A 21,386-nucleotide genomic window follows, 5' to 3' on the forward strand; every position below is an offset into this window, starting at 1 on the left:
GTTTCTTACAGCTCTAGAACCTGGGAAATCCATGGTCAAGGAAGTGGTGGACTCAGTGTCTGGTGAAGGCCCACTCTCTGGTTCATCTATGCTGTCTTTTCCCTGAGATCTCAGATGGCATAAAGGACGTGGGAGCTCTCCAGTGTCTCTTTAGTAAGGACACGAATTACATTCATGAGGGCTCTGCTAATTGATCTAATAACTTACCAAAGTCCCCTCCTTCTCATACCATCATATTGAGGGGTTTGGATTTCAGCATATGAATTTTGGAAGACACCAACTGTCCGTCTATTGCAAATGTGTAGTAACCTCTTTAACTGTGTGTAATTTACAAGTACGGGAACCACATAACACATTGGTAGTTTGGCAGCTTGAACTTTTCAGATCAGAAGAACATCCCCAGTGGAGAATGGTGAAAAACTGCAGAAAGGCTGAAAAATAATTTAAAACTCAGTGTTCCCTGTGAGAATGAGATAATAATAGTTGCAATGACTGAGACAAGCTTTGTGGTAGCTGCTCAGACTTATATATCAGAACTTGTATGTAAAAGATACAAAAAATCAAAAATGCTTAAAGGAGGAGACCGTGGTAGACTGTGCTCAGTATGAGGAAGTAGAAGCAATAAAATATAAAAGTTATCAATAATATGATCAAACTGTGCCTACAGATAGATTACACCTTCAGAAATAATTTAAAATAATGTTTTGCTATTTTAAAAATTTCCTAGTTCATGAATAAAAAAGAATATTAGATTGCTTCTAAGTTGATGACACTAAATGTATTATTTCTCTGGTTGTAGTGGACTAAAAGAAAACACTGAAATAAGTACTTGTATATCTTTACTCTTTGTAATCATGCCTCCAACACATACACTTAGGAACTCACATACGCACTCACAAAGATACGCATACAGAGTGAACAAATAAACAGTCAAGCACACGATTCTCATGTTAATGTGATTTGTTGGGATGCTTATACCCTCCTTGCCTAACACTAATATACTGAACAAAGTGGCAGGGTACAGGGTTTTCTACCAAGAAGTAGCACATTTTTGAAAACCCAAGCAAAATATGAGAACAATGAAAATTCAGTGATTGGATAGGATCACAGAGAAGGTACAAAAATTGGTCCACTGAATTCCACACCCAAAATATGACAGAAGAAATATTGTGAAATAAAAAAAATCCTTTTTTTTTTGGCCTACTTTCTTAAACAGAGAAGTTTTCTGCTATTAACCTGAGGCAACTGAGTAGAGAAATGTAAATTAATAAAAAAAAAAGCCCTAACCTTATACTTAGCCTCCCAATGAGTCATGATGACCTCTTGCTCAAAGGTAGGAGGTGGCAAGATAAAAAGCTGAGAGGCGCCATACATCAAAATTAGCAAATAAAGCTAACATGCAAGAAAAATTGTTTTGAAAAATCTGATTACAGCTTCCAGCTGCTTTAGCTAATTTCTTCACTTCCTTCTGTCATATTTTTCAGCACATGGAAGGTCAACATTAAACCACTTTTATCAAATAAACAAATAGTAAGTAATATCAGATAATTTACTCATTCAGAATATCTCCAAAACAGAAAACAAAACATACAAAACTTCAGGAAAGATATTATACATGAAAAGAATAATTCTAGAAGAAGTAAGAATCTGTCAGAAAATAATGTTCAATATTCTAAACCAAATTAAAGGGTAAAAATAAAGGACCTTATAAAAATATTTCTCTATTGAGACACAGGAGAAGAGAAAACAAATTAAATTTAGCTAACAGATGAGCTAAAGCTAATAATATTTTTCATATGTCTCATGTTTCAGAAAATAAATGGAAAGTAAGGATGTTCAAAACTGAGCACCATATAGAAGTAGCAAAATTAAATATTCTATACTGGTAACACAATATTTAGTAAGAAAAATGACAGAACAGCTAGTAAAAAATTAAATTAAATAATTAAGTAATAAATAAAGATTAGAGACGTTAGAAAAAAGAGCAAGTCATTGTGATATGCTTCATTTGTATTATTCAGGCACAAAAACCTAGGAGACAAATACACTTTAGGTATATGACCGAAGAAAATTTTTCTGAAGTAAAGAAAGGATTAAATCTCCTGCTTAAATGTGACCTCTGTGTCTCATGGAAAAAACTCTACAGAAAACCAATATCAAGAAAAAGTACAATGAAGTTAAATTTCAAAGAATCAGAAAAGACAGTATGATGGGTTCAGGCAAAAAGACAAGGAAAACACAGTAAGCTCATCTCAGATTTCTCCACTGCAACATTCAATTCCTAGAAGACACTGGAACAAGAAATAAATTCTGATTAAAATGTATCACCCAGGAAAAATGAATGCAGAAACATTTTTATTTAAGTATAAATTCAATGCTTAGTATGCCAAAACTCATAAGATACAGAATTTCTCAGACCCTTGGAAAAATAATTTTAAGTTATCACAGATTTCAAAAAATTAAAAGAGTGTTAATTAGGCAATGAAGAAGCAGTGGTTGCAGGATTAAGAGTGAGTTCTGCATTATTTTCTAAATCTAACAAAATAAGATAATTCTAACTATGGAAGCTTGTGTTGAATATCAATTTTGGAAATAGAAAAATAATGTAATATCATTAAAAAGAGTAAATAAATGTCAAAAGAAGAAAACGGTAACTACAGCTTTTATGAAAAAATATCATATTAAAAATCAATAACTATGGAAACAATAAATATGTTCATTTTAAATTTTGCAGATGAAAATGAACACTAACTCATTAAATAAATAAATAAATAATAGAGAACAAATCAAGTTACCAGAAAGAAAAAGCTATGTTTCACCAAATCAAAGACTCCATCAATGTTTTAATGATATACCCAAAATTTTATATCATAAAGAAACAAAGGAAAGAAAATAGATGCTATTAGTTAAACTATTTTACACTGCTTTCTCCTTTCTCAGACTGTTGATATTATGCTAATTGAAAGAAATGTTTTGACTAGTCTAGTTTAGACTAAATTTTGATATTGTCATTCTTCAACCTTCAGATGGAACCCCTTATGGACCATAAATTGGCTAGGGTATTATTGAAGCTTATTCACACAGATTCTGACTCCTCTGAGCCACTTTTATTTTTGTAGTCTCTTAAGTTTTTATATACAACAGCATCTTCTATGCCATCAAGAGAGTTAGGGATTCAGCCTTTCTTCAAAGAGTGTCCACTAGGGCCCTTAGGGTTTTCTCCAAGTAATTCATAGCATCCTTCAAGCCTTAAATATCTTAAATATGGTACTTTAATTTGTTGTGTATAATAAGCAATCTATTTGCATAAACCTCAGCAACACAATGTAACAAAATTTTCTCCATTTTTGAGAATGTTCTTTTCTTAGGTCCTATGAAACCCTTGCTCTGTGCTTTGATAGTAAATATAAAATTCATTCATTCTTCCAATAATGGATATTGACCTCACTAATATCAAAATTTTACTCATTCCTATTTTATTTCTGGAATATTTTGTGTACAAAATAACTTAGTTTTATTTTAATGCTAAATTATAATGTAATCTTTTTGGAGACACAAATTTGGGTAACTTATTATAACTAATGACTATATGTATAGCATGACCAAGTTCAACTATACAAGGCAGTAATAACCAAATTTTGACTACAGTTTAACCGAAATGGTTGTAAGATGTATTTTTATTATGGAGATATCTGAACGTAGGGAAAAATGCATCTTAGAATTGGTGAATATAGTACTCTATATAATGCATAGAATTTATTAGAAAACAAAAAGGCAGAATGTATAGTAAAATTTGAAAAAATAGAGATTTAAAAATTTTGAAAGACAATTTTATAAAAGAACTAAAAAATCCCTTATATTTTAAAGTAAATTAGATAAAATAAATGGGCAAACACAAATTTATGTTGTAAAGCAGGTTTTATTAAATTAAAGGAAACAATAGCATGCAAATTAAACCCGCACACCCCATAATTCAACAGAAATTATACTGAAGCACTCATCTCAAGAAAAATAACAAAATAAATTAAAGATATAAAGAAAAAAAGAAAGTCATAAACAGAAATTAACTGAAATAAGAGAAGAAAAATTAATCAGTAAAACAGAGTTGTTTCTTTGATTAAAAATATTATAACAACCAAAAAACCTTAGGGGAGACAGAAGAAAAACTAATAACAATAATAATAATATGTATATAAACAAATTTAGAAATTTGTTATATTGTTATAACTGCAATTTTAGAGAGAAATATTAAAATAACTTTTAATTCACTGCAAATGCATTTGGAAAACTTTGGGACAGTTTTTGGAGGAAATGTGATATTACAAATATTTAAAAAAGAACATACTAAAGAAATCTGCAAGAACAATTAACATGATATTGAGACTTTATTTTTAAAATTACATCTCAATAAGTATCTGCATGAATAATTTGACAAAATCTTTCAAAATTTTTATTTATTTAGTTATTTTTTTTTTCATTTTTAAGACAGAGTCTCCCTCTGTCACCAGGCTTGAGTGCAGTGATGCTATCTCGGGTCACTGCAACCTCTGCCTCCTGTGTTCAAGCAATTCTCCTGCCTCAGCCTCCTGAGTAGCTGAGACTACTGGAGTGCACCACCAGGCCCAGCTAATTTTTGTATTCTTAGTAGAGACGGGGTTTCACCGTGTTGGCCAGGATGGTCTCGATCTCTTGACCTCGTGATCCATCCACCTTGGCTTCCCAAAGTGCAGGGATTACAGGCGTGAGCATCTGGCCTCAAAATTTTAAATGAGTAGTAGTACCGATTTCATTTTAATAACTCTGCAATAAAGTGAAAGTACGAAAGTTGCCAACTATTTTCTACATGTTTAATGTTTTCATAAAGTAGCACTAGTCTTATACTAAAAAGTCAGAGTGAACCACTTCTAGAATGGATGATTAATACACAACCTCTGAAAATCTTATCTTCTGTAAAAGCTGTGAGGACAATGGCAAAAATTGGCAAAATCAACTTTGTAAAGACTCTAAATTAATAAAAGGTTTTCAACAACCAGGAGAGCATTTATTTAAGAAAAAATGTCTGAATCGGAGTGAGAATGGCAAGCTTGTTGGGTTTTAATTTGCCCTGTTCCTACATCCTGTTTCCAGCCCCATGGTAGCCTCAAAAACCAGTAGTCATGCAAAAGTGGTAGCAATTGAAAGTAGCAGCTTAACAGCCATTGGAGAAAGCAGAATTAGACTGGAACTCACCCCTAGCTGCAGAGTTTTGTCACTGTATTGCCTAGCAATTCAATTAGTTTCCTAGTAAAATCTTATTTTCAGGGATGATCTTTATTTTATCTGATTTAGAGCTCAGTAGATGGGAACTAACCTATCCTCAATAAAGGTTTTGTTTTGTTTATTTTTCTACATTTAAGGAGTACAAATACAGTTTTGTCACCTGGCTATATTGCATAGTGTAAAGTCTGGGATTTTAGTGTAACCACCATCTAACTAAGGTACTATGGAAAACAGTAAGGATATTACTCAAAGAGCTAAAAATAGAACTACCACTCAATCCAGCAATCCTACTACTGGGTATATACCCAAAGAAAAATAAATAATTACATAAAAAAAGATACCTGAACTCATATGTTTCTTTCGGTGATGTTTCGCAAATAATCAGTGATTTTTAATGTCTTACCTTCCTAAAGTGGCAATACCAGTTGGAAAAAACAAGAGGCAGAGCTAAAACTCTGAAAAGAAAGAACTGGAAAATAAGATGTCCACAGGGGGCTTTATAAACTCCAACATATTTATCTGTTATGCCACACATATACACAGAACTGTGTGCACAGCCAAAAGAGAGTTGAGAAGGCCTTATTCCTTACTTCAGATTGATTTTTTTTATTTTTTTATTTTATTTTATTATTATACTTTAGGTTTTAGGGTACATGTGCACAATGTGCAGGTTTGTTACATTTACATGCAGGAAATAAAGGTTAAGACACAGCTGTAAAATTGCAAAACATCGAAGGAATGCTTTAGCACACATCCAGAACCCCTCAGCAAAGACTGGGAGACTTACTGATTCAAGGCATTTAATGAAATATCTGTCCAATTATTAGCTGATCAATAAGCGAAATAAGTTGAGTCTGCCATGGCTGCATATGACAAAGAATATATAAAAGTATTAGGCTGTTCTTGCATTTCTATAAAGAAATATCTTAGACTGGGTAATTTATAAGAAAACAAGTTTAATTGTCTCACACTTCTGCAGGCTGTACAGAAAGCATGACGGCATCTGCTTCTGAGGAGGTCTCAGGGAGTTTCACTCATGGCAGAAGGCAAAGCAGGAGCAGTCACTTCCCATGGCTGAAGCCGGAGCAAAAGAGCAAGTGGGGGAGATACTGTACACTTTTAAACAACCAGATTTCATGAGCACTCACTCACTATAATGGGGACAGGACCAAGGTAGATGGTACTAAACCATTTGTATTAGTCTGTTTTCATGGTGCTGATGAAGACATACCTGAGACTAGGTAATTTATACAGGAAAAAGGGTTTAATGGACTTACAGTTCCACATGGCTGGGGAGGCATCATGGCAGAAGGCAAGGAGAGCACGTCACATCTTAAATGGATGGTGGCAGGCAAACAGATACAGAACTTGTGCAGGCAAACTCCCATTTTTGTTTGCTTTGTTTTGTTTTTCTTTTTGTTTTTTGTCTTGAGACAGTCTCGTGCTGTCTGGAGTTCTTGCAGGCTGGAGTTCAGTAGCACGACCTTGGCTCACTGCAAACTCTGCCCCCCCAGGTTCAAGTGATTCTCCTGTCTCAGCCTCCTGAGTACCTGGGATTACAGGCGTGTGCCACTGCACCAGGCTAATTTTGTATTTTTAGTAGAGAGGGGTTTCACCCCGTTGGCAGGCTGGTCTCGAACTCCTGACCTCAAGTGATTCACCCGCCTCAGTCTCCCAAAGTGTTGGGATTACAGGTGTGAGCCACTACACCAGACCCAAACTCTCGTTTTTAAAACATGAGATCTCCTGAGACTTATTCACTACCAGGAGAACAGCATGGGAAAGACCTGCCCCATGATTCAATTATCTCCCACAGGGTCCCTCCCACAACACATGGGAATTATGGGAGCTACAAGATGTAATTTGGGTGGACACACAAAGCCAAACCATATCATTCTGACCATGGCCCCTCCCGAATCTCATGTCTTCACATTTCAAAATCAATCATGCCTTCCCAACAGTCCCCTAAAGTCTTAACTCATTTCAGTATTAACTCAGAAGTCCACAGTCCAAAGTCTCATCCTAAACAAGGCAAGTCCCTTTCACCCATGAGCCTGTAAAATCAAAAGCAAGTTAGTTACTTTCTAGATACAATGGGGGTACAAGCATTGGGTAGATACAGCCCTAAATTAGCCTAAACACAGAGGCTACAGGCCCCATGCAAATCCAAAATCCAGCAGTGCAGTCAAATCTTAAAGCTCCAAAATGATCTCTTTTGACTCCACGTTTCACTTCCAGGTCATGCTGATGCAAGAGGTGGGTTACCCTGAACTTGGGCAGCTCTGCCCCTATGGCTCGGCAGTTTGCAACCTCCCTCCTGGCTGCTTTCACCGGCTGGTGTTCAGTGTCAGTGGCTTTTCCAGGCACAGGGTTCGAGCTGTTGGTGGATCTACCATTCTGGCATCCGGAGGATGGTGGCGGGAACTATGGGAGCTACAATATGAGATTTGGGTAGGGACGCAGAGGCAAATTATATCACCACTCATGAGAATTCCACCTGCATGATTTAGTCACCTCCCACCAGGCTCCGCCTCCAACATTGGGATTACATTTCAATATGTGATTTGGGCGAGTACACACATCCAAACTATATCAATATTTTGAAGAATTAGTTCAGGAAAGTCATTAAATGAACAAAGAACAATAATAATAGCAGCAATAACACAACTCTGAAGACAAGGGATAAAATTGATTTCCATGGTTGTATTTCCATGCTGTATTATTTAATATGTGTGACTGTTAAAAAATGAGGTACAAAAAGAAACAGGAAAATATGAACCAAACACAGAAGAAAAGCCAAGCAAAATAGTTAATAGAAACTGCAACAATGAAGCCCAGATGTTGAACTTACTAGACAAAAGTTTTTAAATTAGCTATTAAAATATGTTTTTCAGTTTTACAACTCTTTTAGAATGTGTCTAGTAGATTTTCTGGTCTTTACCAGAAAGACTCCCTGCTACCAAAAAGAAAAAAAAAAGATTAAAAATATGTTCAAAGAACTAAAGAAAATTATGCACAAATAATTAAAAGGAAATATAGAATGATGTTTACGATGACAATATAAAGAAGTATAATTTTTTAAAAAGAACCATATGTAAATGCTAAATTTGAAAAGTATAATAACTGAAATGAAACAGGGTTACAACATTTTCATCTGGCAAGAGAACAAATCATAAAATTCAAAGATATACCAATTGAGGTTATTTAGGCTTTAAAAAAAAAAAGAGAAAGAGCGATAAACAGAGCTCCAGTAACCTCCAGTAACCTCCAGGGCATCATCACGCTTATTGACATGTATGGAGAGTGTCAGAGGAAAAGAGAGACAAAAAGTGGCAGAAATAATATTTGTGACTTTGGAAAGTCTAAACTTTGCCTTAATCTTCATTTTCCAAGAGTGTTTTAAAAAAACAACATCACATTAATGGATACACTGAAAAGGCTCAAAAAACTCCCAAGGAGATAACTCAAAGAGTTTAAACCTAAACATCTAGAAATGTCATAGTCAAACTGTTGAAAGCCAAAAAGATATTTTTTCCAACTTTTATGTTAGATTCAGGGGCTACACGCACATGTTTGTTACAAAAGTATATTGTGTTTTACTGAGGTTTGGGGTGTGATTTAACCCACACCCAGGAGTGAGCATAGTACAAAACAGATAATTTTTAAAGTGGCAAGTGAAAAATGACTCAAAATATACAAGGCAGCTTCAGTAAGTTCAACAGCTGACTAATCATCAGAAGCACTAGCGCCATAAAGTGGTGAAATGACATATTAAACTGTTGGGAAAAAAAGACTGTCAATCAATAATTATCTAGCCAGCAAAACTATGCTTCTAAAATAAAGGAAAAATACAGACATTCTTTAATTAATTAAAAAGAAAGCCTGAGAGAATTCATAGCTAGTAGCCCTACTCTGTAAAAAATAGTACAGAAATATCATATGGCTAAATGAAGAAACCCTGCTGAATGACTTGAATCTATGCCAAGAAATAGAGAAAGTATATAGAAAAGGTAACTACATAGGTAAAAATTATAATTTAAAAAACAGTATAAATGTAGTTTTGGTTTGTAACTCTTCTTCTCCTTTATAACTCATATGTCTTACTGGTTCAAGGTATTTGTAGAATTCTCTGTTCGATTATTAGCTGATCAATAAGCTAAATAAGTTGAGTCTATCATGGGCACACATGACAAAAAATATAGTTTAAAGCATATATAGACCTGTGTACAGCAATAGTTATAAAATTGTACCATCATTAGTACAAAGGAGGAGAGAAGAAATTGAGCTAACTTGATATTTTATATTGTATGTAAGATAAATTGCTATAAATCTGAACTATATGATTATAGCTAACATGTTAATTATAATCCTCAAGGAAACCAATAAGAAAATAACCTAAAATATAGTAAAAAGAAACATCTGGTGAATTAAAATCAACATTAGAAAATATCTATTTAATAGAAGACAGGAATAGAGAAACTTAATGACCTAAGACGTATAGGAAACAACTAGGAACTTGATAGATGTGAATCCCACATTATTAATAATTGTATGAATTATAAATGGATTAGTCATTCCAATAAAAAAAAACTGAGATTAAAGAAACACACACACAAACACAAAAACCATCATGATCCAACTATATACTATTAATAAGAGACACATTTTAGATTCAACCTTCATTCTGAAGGGTATAAGCCCTCGAGAATGCACTCTTTTCAGCTTGGGTTGCTTCACACAGGCATGCAAATTTATAACAAAGCAAGAGAGTACCAAGAGGTACCAAAGTGGATCAACTGTGTTCTGTAAATATCCCATCTGCTTTGTGTAAAAGCAGCCCGATATCCAGCTTCTGATATGAATTACAAACCTGTCACGGCTGAGACTCCTCCTTTCTCCTGTTGTTCCCTGAACAGAAGTTAAAGGGTCATGGTGGCAATCATAATTTTGTAATGTAATGGAACACTTGCTGTGTTTTCAGGCCAGTGTTCTCACTTTGGGGACCAGGACTTCTAAACCTGAGGAACCAGATTTGCATGGACAGGAACCATAGAGATCCCAGTGAGTGAGATGATATATAAAGTCAATCCTATCCCCTACCCCTCCACCCTCTTGGAGTCTCACTCTGTCACTTGGGCTGGAGTGCAGTGTTGCCATCTCGGCTCACCACAACCTCCGCCTCTCAGGTTACCTCTCTTGGTTTTTGGACCCATTTGCTCCTCTTTTGGGGGCACAACAACATACAGAGCTTATTGCTTTAATGAGTATACTCTATCTGATGTATAATGCCTTATTTTTAAAGAGTATTTCTCTGTTCTTGTGTTTCAGCTGAGCCTAGGAGGCAGTTTCAGTGCTTTAGGATGTGTGGATACAATTCTTTGGTATTGGGTCCAATTTTACACCTTCTTTGCTGTGAAATTTTATATCACTGGAAGTTTTGTTGTTGTTGTTGTTGTTTGGTGGGGGAAGAGGGGTTATGTCTGTTGGTAAGGAATGTTGCAAGCCTCCAGATAGTTTTTGACTGAGGCTGTACCTACGGGGAAGGCAACTCTATGTGCATAATAGGTACCTATCGCTGTACAAAAAAAACAAAGCAAAACGAAAAGAAAAGCAAAATAGAAACAAAACAAAACAAAAAACAAACTGTGGACTCTGAAAGAAGAAAGAGTCCCAATGCACTTGATTTGTAATCGAACGGCTTTTTAACTTCTCAAGGAATAATGCCATACTGGAGGTTCAGCATTAGGCTTTTTTGCTTACAGGTTGGACATTCAAGGATAGCATAACAAAGCTGGCTGTGGTAAGTGAGACAACGCTGTTGGTCCCATCCATATCCTTCATCTATCACCAGGGCTACTCTGTGCTATTGTGTCCCTTTTACCAGCTCTTTGGTGAGTGATCAACTGACCAAGTTTTTTAGTCTATTCAGCTGTTTAGTACTTTTTCATGGTGGATTCTTATTTATGTGATAAAAATCTTATCAGTGCATGCTCGTTACCATTTGTTCATTGACATACCTCTACCCAGACCTTTGTATCTACACTTTTTTTGACTATTTCTTTTTAAATGCTGATTAAGTGATTAGGTCATTGGCCATTGCCTAGGAATTGATATGTATTTTTGCTACTACTTTGAAAAAGATACAGTTCTAAGTACAAAAGTATGTAAATGTACATAACACATATCACTGACTTTTAAAGAATTTATCATAATTCATTTTACAGAAAAAAGTAATGAGCAATAAATAATGTTTCGTGATGTTTTGTATGATCCTTTTTAAGGCAGACACCATTACTTTAAATGGTGAATTTCACTCTAAGCACATGCTATATATTTAGTGTACTATTTGCCACCTGGTATCTTATTCATACATGTATCCCAACTTTCAGATCACCAGAGACCATTGATTACCACAGAGAACACAAACTATTCATAGTTGTTCTGGGCTTAGTAACCAAAATTGTATATGTATGTAGTGTGTGCATGTGTAATGTGTGTGGTGTGTGTGTGTGTGCAAGGAGATTAAAAGAAAGAGCAAAAGATAGTGTCAGAGAGTATAAGAAAACTTAAAAACAATTTTCAAATTTGCTATTTATTCCAAAAAGCAAAGTAATAATATACTGTTAATTTGCTCTTGAGATTGAGAGAGCAGTCTTTTAATTCCTGTTTAGTTTTCATCACCTTGAAGTAATTTAAATATAAAATAAAAATTTAATAATATGTAAGAAAGATCATTAGAAAAACATGTCATATAAATTGAATTAATTACTAATACATTGTTATGGTATGCAACATGGCAGTAACTCAGAAAAAAAACTTTATATTTTTTATTTCAAAAACACAAGCATATTTATTGCTCTTTTTTGGCCTCAGTGTATTTAAAACTGAATTTAAAAAATGATTTAGAACAATCAAAGTAGAGCTCTAAGTTTGAGACGTTTGTTATATTGCTACCCACTTCCCACTAAGTAGAATGGAAAAAAGAGAAAATAAATGATTTTCATATTTTGGTGACAGTGATGTGTGTTGCATAAGTTAAGCATTTAATGTTACTTTAGAGATATTTGACATATATCTCAGGTGAACTTATACAGATTTGTTTATTGCTATTTGAATTCATTTGTCCATTTATCACCTATTGAACAATTTTTGACATGATAGTGCTGAAGAATCTGTTAAACATGGAATCAAAGAATATGCTACATTTCTTATCCTTTAATATTCAGTAATAAGAACACCAAGAAATCCTCTAAATCATTGTCTATAAAACTGATAAAACATGACAGAAATTACTTCCATAATATGCAAAGATGATGAGGTTTCCCTACAGGGTTTTGATTACATGCTTTGCATTTGTTGACCTTGTGTTTGCCTATGTATATGACTTATTTAATATGTTATAAAAAGTACACAATAAAAATACTAATAATTAATGTTAACTAAAAGTGGATATGCTTATTTTATATGTGTTATGACTAATATTTAAATCACCTTTTCATGACGGGTATGTCATAAATATTTAATATCCCCATTCTTCAAACAGTGTTCAAATTAAGCAAATTCCCAGAGGATGTATACATTTTACTGCTGCAGACAGGAGTTAAACATAAGCCTAACCACAGACCTATATTCTTTCCATTATCCCATACAGCTTCTAGGATGATTAAGAGTGTTTGTCTGTTTATGTGTATGTACACATAAGCAATAATATGTTTTAATTAATTCCTTCCAGATTGTATGAAAGAATAGTTCAAAGAAAGCAAAATATTGATCTGTGATATATTCTATTCCTTTAAAACATGCATTATAAATCTAGAGTTAAGTCCTGTTATAGAGTCATCAAAATAGAATGAAAAATATTAAAATTATTTTATATTTATTTGTTATTTTTTCATTTGTAATAAAATATAGCTTTTTCTAGCTAATATACAAGATTTGATGACTGTAAACTGCCATTTTATAATTGATGTTAAATGATAATTCTAAATATATAATAGACATTTATGCTACCACCAATGATATGTAATTGAGTCTGTATTCATATTTCATCTCTCAATATAAAATTATATGCATATGTTTTCTATTATCCTTTTAAAATTATTTTTTAAATTATATTTTTTCTATTAGAATTATTTATCAAAATTTTGCTAATTTGTTTAATCAACTTCAAAACAAAATTAGAAACCCAAAAATAATGCTTCATCTTTCAAGTTCAATGGACAGCAAGTTGATATGATAGATGCTCCCAATGAAGATATACATCCTGAAATATGCAACCATAAAAAGCAAAGCTCAACACAGACTCAATGTATTAACAGTCATCTTGTTTATAGACATTAAGGCAGGATCACAGTAATTTATGTTCAAGCCACTATCTTTCTTTTCATTTATTGTGATAGGCCCGTAATGGCCTCCATGGTGTTTATTGCAACTCTAAGTAATCTCCAGTTTCAGAACTTACGAATTTGCTACCCTTTCTGACTGGAGTATTCTTATCCTGGATATCCACATAGTGTGGTTCTTCATTAACTTCAGCTTCCTGTTGACATTTAAAGAGAGCTTTCCTCTACCATAAAATAGCAACTCCTCTTCTGGGCCCCAGTGTTCTCTACTCTCCCCAGTCTGTTTTATTTTATTCATAACACATGTAACTACAGGACATATTATATATTTATATTTATATTTTGTTATTGCCTGGTTCCCCTACATTAAAGCAAGCTTTCAGAGCAGATATTCTACTAATTTTTCACTATCTAGAATAGTGTATATTTCACAGGTCAAAGCCGAGTGTGTGTGCGTGTGTGTGTGTGTGTGTGTGTGTGTATATGAACTATGTGACCATGAAAAGTAAAACTCAACACAGACTCAATGTATTAAAAGTCATCTTATTTATAGACATTAAGGCAGGATCACAGTAATGGATGTTCAAGCCACTATCTTTGTCTTCATATAAATATATATATAAAAATATATATATATATCATATATATATAAATATATATGATATATATATAATCTTTTTAAATTAAAGAATGTATTACCTACACCTACCATAATATTTTCCTCTTATTTCATCAAGTGTGCTTAACTTTTTTTGCAATTCTCCGAAATGAAGTATTTTTTTTTTTTTGAGACAGAGTCTTGCTGTCTCCGAGGCTGGAGTGCAGTGGCGCGATCTCGGCTCACTGCATTCTCCGCCTCCCGGGTTCAAGCCATTTTCTTGCCTCAGCCTGCCAAGTAGCTGGGACTACAGGCACCCGCGACCACGCCTGGCTAATTTTTTGTATTTTTGGTAGAGACGGGGTTTCACCACGTTAGCCAGGATGGTCTCGATCTCCTGACCTCGTGATCCACCTGCCTCGGCCTCCCAAAGTGCTGGGATTACAGGCGTGAGCCACCACGCCCGGCCTGAATGAGGTATTCTTGTAAATAATACCTAATTGTAATACATGGAAGATTTAGTACAGTTTAATACACATATAAAATGTGTTAATTTCTATTTGTGGATTTCTTTATTTTTGACAATTTGATGTAAATCTAGAGAATAAGAGGGTTTTCTATAGCAAGAAAACAAGCTATATCCTGAATAAATGTTTATTTCTGATCACCCAAAATCAAACTGATATTTTTATTCTTTTTAAAACATCTTCCTAATTGCATCACCATTTTATTTGGTCAGACTATTTATTTTAGTAGTTATTGAGTAATATTAATTTAATACTGATTTGTATTAAATTAATTTTAAACCTATTAATTTGTATAATGTATTAAATTAATTTTAAACCTATTAATTTGTATAATTTAGGTATATATTAGCAATGATTTACATAAGTTATGCTTTATTTAGAATAGTAAAATTATGAATCCTTTTAACTTTAAAGATATGAATTTCTAATTCATTCCAATAATTATTGCATAATTACATTTATATTTGAGGAAATACATTCTGCCTTAAATTAACAGTAATTTATCCTGTTCTAAGTTTTTAGATTTATATGAACAATGTATCGCATTTCATCTGATTTACATTTTCCATTTTCTAATGCCAGAATGTTTGAACAAGGACAGGATTTGAGTGGAAGTATAACTCAGATGACAGAATCCATGATATAAAAGAAGCATAATATCCAATTCAGTTCTTATGTTAATAACCACTGCAGAAATTTCAAAATTCACAGCCAGGCCTTTCTGCCTCTGCTGAATTTCAGCAACAAAGATGTTAGACTCTGATTTGATAATACTATAGTTCCAACAATTAAATATAATTGACTGAAATTTATCCTATAGAAACATGTTATAATTTATAATAAAATGTCTCAGTAATGTTTTCAGCTAGCTTTCAATTTTAAACTCGAATACCAAATACCAGAATAGCTTACCTAGAATACATTTAGAGTTTTGTAGTACTGAGTACATACTTATTTGCACAAATTTTTATTTGTGAACTTTGCTTGAGCAAATGCTGTTTAATAATACCTAAGGCATTTTTTTATTTCCCTGTAATGATAAAGTTAGTCAAATATATAGATATATAATCAGCAACTATATTGATGCAGAGAAAAGGGAATTTAGTACACAACGGAGTACCTTTACTAGATAGGGCCAGATATTTGGTAGAAAATGGTTTAGAGGTTATAGTGAATAAAATAACAAAGAATGTGGGGCTCCAAAGAGAGAATAATTCAGAAATAAATGCCAAAAAGATTTTTCAGATATAACATTTTTCATGTTTATTCCTTGTTATAATGATTTGGGGAGCGAGGACATTATTAACTAAGATAAGCAAAATGACATCATTTTACTTTACTTCATAGTGCTGAGGATGAAGCTTGAGTAATGACATACATCTTAAAGACTAGCTGAAATAAACAGAATCATCAAAATCATTGTGCAATTCAGCTGTGAGTAGAATTGGTTGTTATTTGTTATGTTAAGAGATACAATGGCATTTTGCAAATCTATTTATGGCTTCTGATTATCAAAGTCTATGACATGAACTTGAGTTCAAAGTCATTTCTTAATATAAATTTTAATCATTCCCTCCATTATGAGGTACAAGTCATGGAAATAAAAAATTGCATCAAGAATAATTTTATATTATTAAAGAAAACAAATGCACTTTTTTTAACCTTAACCAAGAGCATGACTTCAGAATTTGAAAAACATCAGAAAAGGTCACGTTCACAAATGCATGCAATCCAAATAACTGGAAAATTGAAAGAAAGAAGCAAGTCTTATTTAATGTATATTAATTAGTTCAAATCATTAACAAATATACAGTATTCAGGGCTTTTTTGTTTTGTTTTGTTTTGTTTTGTTTTTTTTGAGATGGAGTCGTGCCCAGGCTGGAGTGCAATGGCACAATCTCGGCTCACTGCAACCTCCACTTCCCAGGTTCAAGCAATCCTCCTGTCTCAGCCTCCCTAGTAGCTGGGACTACAGGTGCCCGCCACCATGCCCGGCTAATTTTTGGTATTTTTAGTAGAGATGGGGTTTTACCGTGTTAGCCAGGATGGTCTCGATCTCCTGACCTCGTGATCCACCCACCTCGGCCTCCCAAAGTGCTGGGATTACAGGCGTGAGCCACCGTGCCTGGCCAGTGTTCAGTTTTAATGCTGCTTCCTGTACATAGCACAGTCCAATATTCCCCAGACAAAACTGTGTGCTGCACAATGTATTACAATAGCTCTCCACAAAAGCATTTTCCAATTCAAATTATACTGCATATCGACATATACTTTGTTGAGGTCCACAGAAGTAGTAGAAAGGACAAAAGGGTAGAGAGGCTGTAATTTCATTATTAAATGATTGATTGAAGAGGTGGCCAGTTCCAGATCACAAATCATTTGCATGGCAAGTATTAGGGCTACAGATTTGAAAAATCTACATGAGATTCCAAAAGACAATATTCGTGGAGACTTGAATACTGCTTATTTTAATCTGCATTTAAAAGCCTACCTGATTCACAGCATGTATTTTTCTCAAAAAAAAAAACATGAAAAGTATAAATCTTACATTAGCTCCATTATTGTAAGGCAATTTTAATATATCTACTTTAATGTAGATTTTATAAGTGAATAATATCTTGGTCACATATGCGTTATTTTATAAATAATTAAAATTTGTGCATCAAGTGTTTTTACTAGGTATTTGGAGTATAAGGGGTACCATATGGATAATATCTAATCAAAAAAGAGAGATACATTTAATATTTAAGGAAATTTTATCAGAGGCATTTTGCATATACAACTTTTATAAGAGACCTTAGGATCTGAGCAGGAAACAGTAAGACAACTCAGAAATTAACAACATATAACCACCTCTAAAACTAGGAAGGAAAGCTAATGGGAAGGGCTATTAGAATTGGAGCACAATGGCTGGCATTACTCAGCAGATGCTGCAAGGTTGGGAGTCTGGTGAGAGTTAGTTTTATGGAGGAGATTCAGTCACTGACACAGATGCTGCCCACATATACAGGGGAAAATATTGCATTCCATTCTTCCACTGGTTCTTCCCATGAGTAAAATCTAGCTGGAAGTCAGTTGTTAAGGCCACCTGGAAAATATCCCTATTGCAGTCAGCCTAGCTGCAGTAAAGACTACCACACAGGATTGGCAAAGAAAAAATTCTTGGCCATGCAGGTTCAGGAAAGGCACTCTACACCTCTTGTTCTATCTTGTGTGCATTTTAATTTTTTGGCATGTTTGACTCAAAAAAAAAAACCTTCATATTTCTGCCTAATATGAGACATCTACACTTGAATAAAGAAATGGTCTCTTTCCTTCTATCCAGGAAGTATCTCAAAGACATATCTATTTAGAATTTAATTTTTCCAGGTGAAATAACCATCTGCTGTGGCTTCTCATGATATATCGATGACCTATGAACTAAATGTTAAATCAACCTAATCATTACTCTTCATTCAAAGTAGTGGAGGAAAGGAAATGGGGAAAAGAAATGTATATGTTGCTGCTATAGAACTCATTTTTGAAACAGAACACAGATTTGCATTTATTGTTTCCTGTTTAACCACCTCTATCATTTTTCTGTTGTCTTCAGTTGGAATATTAGCTCTTATTTATTTTATTTTACCTGATAGTTCAACTTTATTCTTAAAACATCTGACATACTAGTAGTACTACATTTATTACATTACTCAAATATTTCAGTGATCTTTAATGTAGTACATGAACTCATGAAGAGGTAAGTACAAGAAATTGCCTGAGCTCCAAACACTGTCCTTACTTCCAAGTACTGTGTAGTAGCAACTAAAACTTTCCCTGATAATACATGTCCATGTACATATATGTCTATCTCTATATCTATACCTTTATCTATCATGACTGGAAGAGTATTCGAATATAAAGGCTCAAGAATATCAAAATATCCCCAAAAAAATCTCAAATCTACTTTTAATAAGATTGCTTATTAAATTCTATCCCTGATAGAAACATTCTTGTTTGAAAGCTAAAACCTGTGAAATTGCAGACCAAAGTTGCAGAGAAAAGAAACCAAAAATCTCCAAGTGCATTATTTGGTATAATGGTAGGATGGGTCATTTTAACATTTATATCTTGGTTCTCTAATCTATGTAATCTGGCCTATGGTAAAAACAGTATCTTAGATTTTTAATTGATGAAAAAATTTGAAGAAAAAATTACCAATCTCACTGGGTATTGTTTGCCATTTGGCACTGTGACTGACCCTTCAGCTGGCCTGTCAAATTCCATTAGGCCAGCTTCTTCTGCATCATTGGGTACGTGATCTGCTCATATGATTATCCTTCTACTGAAGGCCCAGAATGAGCAGAAGCCAACAGTAAGCTAAACACTCAACATGGCTCCATTACTCAGAAAGAATATCCAACTACCTAATGGCAGGTTAATTACAATACATCTGTCCATCACTGAGGGGTGGCAATCTGGCTTACTTGAAGAAATGCCACTTACGATAGAAAAGTAGGAAAATAGATGTATTGATTTCTATATTCTTCTTTCTTTCCAATACTTGCTAAAGCCTCCCACTTGACAAATTCAGTTAGAAATTATGAATCACAGGAAATTATTTATACACAGGACATCCTTAATCCATTATGCAACAAGTCTCACCAACATTTGTATTTGGAATTTGTGAGAGCACAGTAAAACAGCAGCAATCCAAACTGCGCAGCTATTCTTCCATTCTTGTCATGGTTCAGATAAATGCTTTTCCTTTCTTCTGCTTTTAGAAAATAACAACTTTATCAAGATATAATTCACACATCATAAAATTCAACCTTTCAAAGTCTATAATTCAGCGATTTTATGTATGTTTACCAAGTTGAATGATCATCACTACTATCTAATTTTAGAACATCTTTATCATCCAAAAAAACCTTTGTACCTATCAGTAGTCACTCTCCATTTTCTCTCCCAATCTCAGGCAGCCAATAACCTACTTTCTATCTCTATGGATTTTCCTATTCTGGATATCTCCCATAAATAAAACTATATGATATGTATGTATCATTTTATGATAGAGTCCTTGTACTGAGCCTAATGTGTTCAAGGTTCGCCCATGTTGTAGATACTTTGGTTGTTTTTATATTTTATTATTAATAATAATTCTGCTATAAATACTCATGTACACATTTTTTGTGGGGACATATTTTCATTTGTCTTGGATATATGCATAAGAGTGAAAGTGATGCATTGTTCGGTAACTCTATGTTTAACCATTTGAGAATCTGCCAAATTGTTTTCCAAAGCAGGTGCATCATTTTATGATCCCATCAGCAATATATGAGGGTTCCAAATTTTCCACAACCTTACCAATAGTTCTTGGTATCTATCTTTTTACTTTTAAACATTCTAGTGAGTGCAAGGTCGTATAACATTTCACCTTCAATTTGTATTTCACTAATGAGTAATAAGACAAAAGAAAAGGTCTCTTCATGTGCTTATTGAACATTTATATAGTTTCATTGATTAAATGTCTATTAAAATTCCATTTTTTAAATTGTTAAAGCTGAATTGTAATTTTATGTTAGGTAGCAATACATTTTGCAAATATTTTCCCATTCAGTGGGTTGTTTCACTTTCTTGATAGCACACCTGAAGCACAAACGTTTTTATTTTGATAAAGTTAATTGTATCCATTTTTTTCTTTTATTTCTTATACTTTTGATAGTATGTAAAATAAGCCACTACCTAATCCAGTATTATGAAGATTTACTTAATTTTATTCTTACAGTTTTACAGTTTTTGTTTTTATGTTTAGGTATATGACCCATTCAGAGATAATTTTCTGTATGGTGTGGGGTAAGAATACAACTTCTTTGACTTGCATGTGGATAACCACGTATTCTAGTGCCATTTATTAAAAATGACTATCCTTTTCTCCATCAAGTTTTCTTGGTATCTAGTCAAAGATGAATTATTAATATAATAAAGATAAGCATTTACTTCTAAACTCTTAAATGTATTATTGATGTCTATATGGACTCTTGTGCCAGTGCCTCACTGTCTTGATTACTGCAGCTTTGTTGTGTGTTTTGAAACTATCAAGTATGGCCTCTCCAAATTTGTTTATCTAAGATTGTTTTGGGTATACTAGGCATCTATATAAGTCTTTTAGGATCAGATTACTTTGGGTATACTAGGCCCCTTGCATTTACATAAGTCTTTTAGGAACAGCTTGCCAGGTCTGCAAAGAAGTCATGGGATTTTGATAGGGATTGTGTTTAATCTGTGGATAATTCTGAGAAGTATTGGCATTGCCGTCTTAACAAAGTTAAGTCTCTATCCACAAACAAAGGATGTTTTTCCATTTATTTTGGTTCTCTTAAATTAATTCCCATGATATCTCGTAGCCCTTTTTTTTCATTTCATACAACATGTTTATTTTCTTTTTGCATTAGTCCTTATTATGATGGATTTAAATACATGTGTTTAAAAGCTCAATCTAAATCATGCCTCTTTACAGAGGCATTATGTGCTTTTCTTAACATAATTTTTAAGTTCAGAAGTGCAAGTGCAGGTTTGTTACATAGGTAGACTTGTGTCATGGGGGTTTGCTGTACAGATTGTTTTCTTTCTAGGTATGAAGGCTAGTACCCATTGTTTATTTTTCCTGATCCTCACCCTCCG

At 33.6% G+C, this 21,386-nt stretch overlaps 1 non-coding gene across 1 annotated transcript; it reads left to right on the forward strand.

Annotated features, from left to right (window-relative positions):
* Positions 1–8,150: 8,150 nt before the first annotated feature.
* LOC129478053 (U7 small nuclear RNA) lies at positions 8,151–8,212 on the forward strand. The gene has a single exon (XR_008656222.1). It is a non-coding gene; the product is annotated as a U7 small nuclear RNA (small nuclear RNA).
* Positions 8,213–21,386: the final 13,174 nt, after the last annotated feature.

This window comes from Symphalangus syndactylus, chromosome 2, assembly GCF_028878055.3.
Source record: "Symphalangus syndactylus isolate Jambi chromosome 2, NHGRI_mSymSyn1-v2.1_pri, whole genome shotgun sequence".
Taxonomy (NCBI): domain Eukaryota; kingdom Metazoa; phylum Chordata; class Mammalia; order Primates; family Hylobatidae; genus Symphalangus; species Symphalangus syndactylus.